Consider the following 6,874-nt stretch of genomic DNA (forward strand, 5'->3'; position numbering starts at 1 on the left):
CACACTGGGTCTGCCCCCGCTCACTACGCGTGTAGCCTCCCTGCCCACACTGCTTGGGCTCTAGGTTGTTCCGCAGGGAACAATCAGAGGCCGGCCCTGGACTGAGCTCCCAGGTCCAAGCCGCTCACGTTCCGGCACTCGGGTAGTCCTCAGAGGCGCAGACTCGGTTGGGCCTGCGTTTTGTGTTCTTCCCAGGTCGAGCAGCTCAGGTGATGAGGTGTTTGGCGGGCGCCAATGCTGCGACTTATCGCCTCCCCGCCACTCGGTTATCTGGGTGTAAAACCCGCGCACCTTCTCAGGCAGATGTTGACCGTCCAGACCCCCAAGAAGTTTTAGTTAGCAAAGAAGCCTGCTTACAGTTTTATAGATAGTGTCTCTCTGGGGCTGCGATTGCCCCCTTCCGGCTCTGGCTGCCTGTCACCGGAGGGGGAAGGTCTGCAGCCGGCTATCTCTGTTCAGTCCTTTGTTCTGTGCGCGGGCCTGGCGGTGTCTTAGGTTAGGGCTGGCTTTTCGCGTGGTAGATATCCCACAGTCTGGTTTGCTAGCCCAAATTATTTCGCTCAGATAGCGCTCAGGACATTCGGCCCGATTCTTACTCTAAGGGACACAGCCCGCGCCGCACTTCCCTGCCCAGCCCCCGCTTGCTAATGCCGTGTGCAGGCGTCTGCGCTGCTTCTCCGCTGGGGGAGTTACCGTAGGGCTCACAATCCTCGATTTTTAATTGTTTATTTTTTTTTCCCCCTCCCTTTTATGTTGCCCTCTGTGCTTCCAAAGCTCGGCACAGATTCGGCAGTGAGAGGGTTTCCTGGTGTTTGGAAACTTCTCTCTTTTTAAGACTCCCTTCCCGGGAGGGAACTCCGTCCCTCCCTCTTTTGTCTCTTTTTTTGTCTTTTATATTTTTTCCTACCTCCTTTCGAAGAGTTGGGTTGCTTTTCTGGGTGACTGATGTCCTCTGCCGGCATTCAGAAGTTGTTTTGTGGAATTTACTCGACGTTTAAATGCTCTTTTGATGAATTTGTGGGGGAGAAAGTGTTCTCCCCGTCCTACTCCTCCGCCATCTTGGCTCCTCCTCTAAACTTACAAGGTTTTGCACAGCAAAGGAAACCATTGACAAAATGAAAAGACTGAATGGGAGAAAATATTTATTTGCAAACGATATGACTGATAAGGGGTTAAAATCCAACATAAGTAAGCAACTCATACAAACATCAGAAAAACAAATAACTCTACTTAAGAATGGGCAGAAAAACTGAACAGACACTTTTCAAAATGGAAATGCATACGATCAGTGGGCATGAAAAGATGTCAACATCACTAATCATCAGGGAAATGCTGACCAAAACCACAGTGAGATATCACCTCATACCTGTCAGAATGGCTACTATCAAAAAGAACACAAATAGCAAATGTTTGCAAGGATGTGGAGAAAACAGAACCCTTATACACTGTTGATGGAAATGTAAATTTGTGCAGCCGGTGGGAAACTGTATGGAGTTTCCTCAAGAACCTAAAAACGGAGCAGCTACATGACTCAGCAATGCCACTCCTGGGTATACATACAAAACAACCCAAAACTACTCACTTGAAAAGATACATGCACCCCAATGTCCATGCTGCTTCTGCTGCTGCTAAGTCACTTCAGTCATGTCCGACTCTGTGCGACCCCATAGATGGCAGCCCACCAGGCTCCCCCGTCCCTGGGATTCTCCAGGCAAGAACACTGGATTGGGTTGCCATTTCCTTCTCCAATGCATGAGAGTGAAAAGTGAAAGTGAAGTCACTCAGTTGTGTCCGACTCTTAGCAACCCCATGGACTGTAGCCCACTAGGCTCCTCCATCCATGGGATTTTCCAGGCAAGAGTACTGGAGTGGGGTGCCATTGCCTTCTCCAATGTCCATAGCAGCATTATTTACTATAGTCAAGATGGAAGCAGCCTCACCATCCATTAACAGATGGATGTATAAAGATGTGGTATACACATACACACAATGGAATGTTACTCACAAAAAAGAATGCATTTTTGCCATCTGCAGCAGCATGGATAGACTTGGAGGGAATTATGTTAAGTGAAGTGAGCCAGACAGAGAAAGACAAATACTGTATGATATCACTAATGTGTGGAATCTAAAAAAATATGACAAACTAGTGAATACAACAGGAAAGAAGCAGACTCACAGATACAGAGAATAAACTAGTGGTTATCAGCAGAGGGAGAGGGTGAAAAGGAGGGGTGGTACAAACTGCTAAGTGTAAGGATTTATTGTACAACATGGGGAATATAGCCAATATTTTGTAAATAGAAACTAACCTTTAAAATTGTATTAAAAAAATTTTTAAGGCAATGTATGGTACCCGGTGTATGGAAAGTAATCAATAATTACCCCCTCCCTTGATAACAACCTAATCTACAAGCTGATAGGGAAAACCATTCTGAGTGAGACCCGAGGAAAATGGCAGACTGGAGAGAGACAAAGAAACCACCCTCACCTCTTCTGAGGCACAGGGACTACCCCATGCTGTGACCTCCAGAAGAAATAATGTGTGTTTATGACTCAACTAGAGCTAGGTTCAAAGTATGATTCTGCCATTTCCTGGCCATGTGACTCTTAGAGCCTCAAGTTGATTCAGCAGTAAAAAAAAAAAAAAAAATTGGCTGTCAAGTCACAAAGAAGACATGGAGGAAACTTAAGTGAAATTAGCCCATTTGAAAAAGCTGCTGCTGCTGCTGCTGCTGCTAAGTCGCTTCAGTCATGTCTGACTCTGTGCGACCCCATAGACGGCAGCCCAGCAGGCTCCATCGCCCCTGGGATTCTCCAGGCAAGAACACTGGAGTGGGTTGCCATTTCCTTCTCCAATGCATTAAAGTGAAAGTGAAGTCACTCAGTCGAGTCCGACTCTTCGCGACACCATGGCCTCAGCCTACCAGGCTCCTCCGTCCATGGGATTTTCCAGGCAAGAGTACTGGAGTGGGTGCCACTGCCTTCTCCACATACTGCATAACTCCAACTATGTGACATTCAGAAAAGGCCAAAGTATTGCTGTGTAACAATGCATTACAAACTTAGCCACTTACAACAACACAAATGTATCATCTCAGTTTCCATGGGTCTGGGAGTTGGGGCACAGTATAGCTGAGTTCTTTGCTCAAGGTCTCATGAGGCAAAATTAAGGTGTCAATGGGTTTGGGTCCCATCTGAGGCTCAGGTCCCCTTCCAATCTCACTCAGGGTGTTGGTAGAATTCAGTGCCTTGTGTTTGTGGACTGAGGTCCCTGTTTTCTTGCTACAAGCCACTGACTGGTGGCTGATCTCAGCTCCTAGAACCCTCCTCCCATTCCCTACCATGTGACTCTCTCCCTTTGGTCTCTCAAGTCTGAATCTCTGAATACTCCATCTCTGACCTCTAGTCTCCTAATGGTTGAACCAATTAGAGCAGGCCCACCTCACTCAAGAACAGGGGATTATATCGGGTGGCAATCTTGAAGCCATCTCAGTATTCTGCCTATCACGGGCCCAAATCATTAACCAGCTTTCTTAAACTAAACAGTTATGGTCTCCATCTGTGGAAACACCACAAACAACCAAAGATAAGAAAGTTATTTTTACACACCCAGAATCAAAGCAGAAATACCTTTGTTTAATAAGAAAGAAAGAGCTGTGAAAAAAATAAATATTTTTCATTTTTAAAAATACAGAATAGATATTTTCCCCTTCTTCTTGTAAGTCAGGAAATATCCACTTGGAAGTGTTAGTTTCATTCACTCAAATTATTGAGTATCCATTGTTTGTAGGCAATATAGAAAGTAAAGGGATATATAAGGTATATATTCCTGCCCTCAACTTGAACTGAGAATCCCATTCACTCATATGTTCATGATTTTATTTATTTTCATTCAACAAACAGCATCTTGGCTTTCTCTCTGTGCAAGGCACAAAAGCACCAAAGATTCAAAATCGGTATTTGCCCTCAAGGAAACTCACAGTATAAAAGCAACATCTTGAGTTGTGGTATCATTTAATATTATTTTCAACAGCTTTAACGGCAGGATCAGTTCTGACAGCTTGAGTCCAGTATATAGAAATCAGATTGTTGGTAGCATGGTGCAGTCAAAAGAAAAGAAGCCTTGGAATCTAAACCCAAATGATCAAGTTGACATCATCGGTAAGAGAACAAATGGCCCTGATGCGATGCACTCAGAGAGACATGACATGGCTTCTGTGATCCTCCTCCCAAAATGCATAACCTGAATCTAATAACAGAGAAAGATGAGACAAACCCAAAACTGCAAAAGGTAACTAGCTTCTTATATTCTCTTCCAACTGTCAAGGTCAAGAAAATCTCAGAAAGGTGAAGGAACTGCTCCAGGTTAAAGAGGAATAGGAGAACTAAATGTGACGCATCACGTTGGGTTGGATTCGGGACCAGAAAAAGGACAATCGTGGGACAGTCAGTAAAGTCCAAATAATTAGATCATAGTATTGTTGTTAATGTTAATTTCCTATTTTTAAAACCGTGCCATGTTTATGCAAGATGTTATCGTTTGGGGGATCTGGGTGCAGGGTATGTGTAATTTGGGGGTGTACAATTTTTGCAACTTTCTTGTAAGTCAAATTATTTTAGAAGGAAAGGACAGAAAGACGCTCTGGAATTCCCACTCACTGCTTACTACTATGTGTCCTTGGGCAAGTCATTTCACCTCTCTGAGCCCCAGTTTTTCTCTCCTATTAGACTGAGGCAGGCAAAGAAATTGGGTACAAAATGAGTACACGTTTTTCAGTTGTATGTCTGCATACGGACTTCCCTGGTGGCTCAGACAATAAAGCGTCTGCCTACGATATTTCTTAATTCTTAAAACAAACAAACAAAACCTAGAAGAGGTACCGAAGGCAAAAGGAGCTGAGTCATCACATGACATCACACCATGATGGAGGGAGAATGTGAACTCAGCTCCATTTGACACCAAACGCCAGGCGCTTCCGGCTTCCTCTTGGCCATTGCTATGATGATAATACTACAACCAATGCAAGACACAGAGGAGGAGAAGGGGGAGGAAAAGACTCCGCAATCAAACAGGAAATGTGGCCAAGAGGAGATACAATCTTAAAGACACAACCGCAAGACTCCTTTAAAAAAAAAAAAATTAATTGTCAACCACAGATCTCCTCTGCCAGGAACTGGCCCACAACGTCTTGAGTTTTCTCTTCTTTTGTCAGTAACTGCTTGTTACCATCCACATTGCTGTGAGAGCAGCCTGCGGGCCCCTCTTTGGAAGTGAAAGTGTAAACAAGCGTGTCTGCGCGAGACAAGGAGGCGTCTTGGGACACCGAGTGTGGCCTGAAGCTAGAACCCATCGGGCCCCCTGGCACCACTAGACAGCTCATTTGCCATCTGTCTTGGTAGAGCCCAGGCCCCATGTTTGACAATAGATGGAAAATCCCAAGGACACGCGTCCCCCACCCCTGCCCCGCAGGCAAGTCCACAAGTGCTCTATTAGCGTGTGTGTGTGTGTGCTCTGCACGTGGTGGCTAAGCCCGTGGACCCCAACTGTCTTACAGCCACAAATCATTTTTAAGGCCCTTAATCCAGGAGGTTAAGTTACACCCCACAAGTCACCATCTGGCTGGGGGGTTCCCACGTGGGTGGGGTCTCCTGGCACTTCTTGAATTACACCAGCTTGAATGTCAGTCTCTGATGACTGACTTGCGGAGACCCTTGCTGCCTCCCAGTCTGCATCGTCCGCTCCTCCCCTGTGCTCCAGACAGGTTTCCACTGCTTTAAAGACGGGGAAGGGGAGGAGGTAGGTATCAGGCAATCAACATGTATAGGACACCTACTACGTGCCAGCTCTACTGCGGGCACTTTCTGCCTTCAGCTTGCATGAGCATCATAATGACCTGTAGTGAGAGTTCTTATGCCCATTGCACAGATTAGGAAATGAAGATTGCCATTCAATGAAGTCAGATCAGAGACGTAAATGCAAGGCTTTCTGCCCGTATAACAATCATATACATCATGCTCTTTCCATTGACATCATTGCCATTGATCTCTCCAGTCACTTGTCAGCAAGATCTCTCCACATTTCTCACAAACTGACAGCCTTGGAGGAGGAATTATCACTGATGTACATACACATATTGGTGCTTCCTGCCTGCGGGGTGCCCTGGACAGTCTCCTCCTGATCCCTGAACAAAATGGCAGCTGCCCTATAAAGTGTCCCCCTCCCACTCTCTGCCCTGAACCTCCCAGCCACTCCAGATTCGTGCCTCCATGATGCCTACCGGCTCCTGGACGCTGATTTCTCAACTTGCCTCGGTGCCCAAAGGGCTCTTGTCCTCACCCCCAGCTTAGGAAGGCTCCTGGACCATCCTTGGGCCCAAGCCTCTGCATCTGCATTTCCAGGAAGGGGTTTGGAGGATGGAGAAGTACAGACCTCACTGGAAACCTCAGAAGCCAAGAGCTTCTGACGGAGCCACCTTATGGAATCCCCAAGGAAAAGGGCAGCAAGGCCTCGCACACGTTCTCATCAAATCCTCCCAATAACCTTAAGAGAGGCAGCAGCATGAGCCCCACATGCAGGAGGACACAGAGGCCAGTGAGGAAAAGGGTGTGCCATGGTGTCACAGCCAGGGGCCTTCTCTGGGGAAGTGTCCATTCAGCCACCAGTAGAGACTAGTTCTCACCTGGGAGAGCAGAGGGACATTACTTTCCTACCCACCTTCTGCCTGAGCCCAGACCTGCGTTTGCTCCTGTCTAACAGACATACCCGAGTCCCCGACCGATGTGACCCAGTCTCTCACCCCGGCCTCCACCAGCATAAGTACTGATAAGGCTACTCTTGATTCAGTAGCAATGCTTTGCCAACAATGGTCCTAAA

This window comes from Bubalus kerabau, chromosome 17, assembly GCF_029407905.1.
Source record: "Bubalus kerabau isolate K-KA32 ecotype Philippines breed swamp buffalo chromosome 17, PCC_UOA_SB_1v2, whole genome shotgun sequence".
NCBI classification, from domain to species: Eukaryota; Metazoa; Chordata; class Mammalia; order Artiodactyla; family Bovidae; genus Bubalus; species Bubalus kerabau.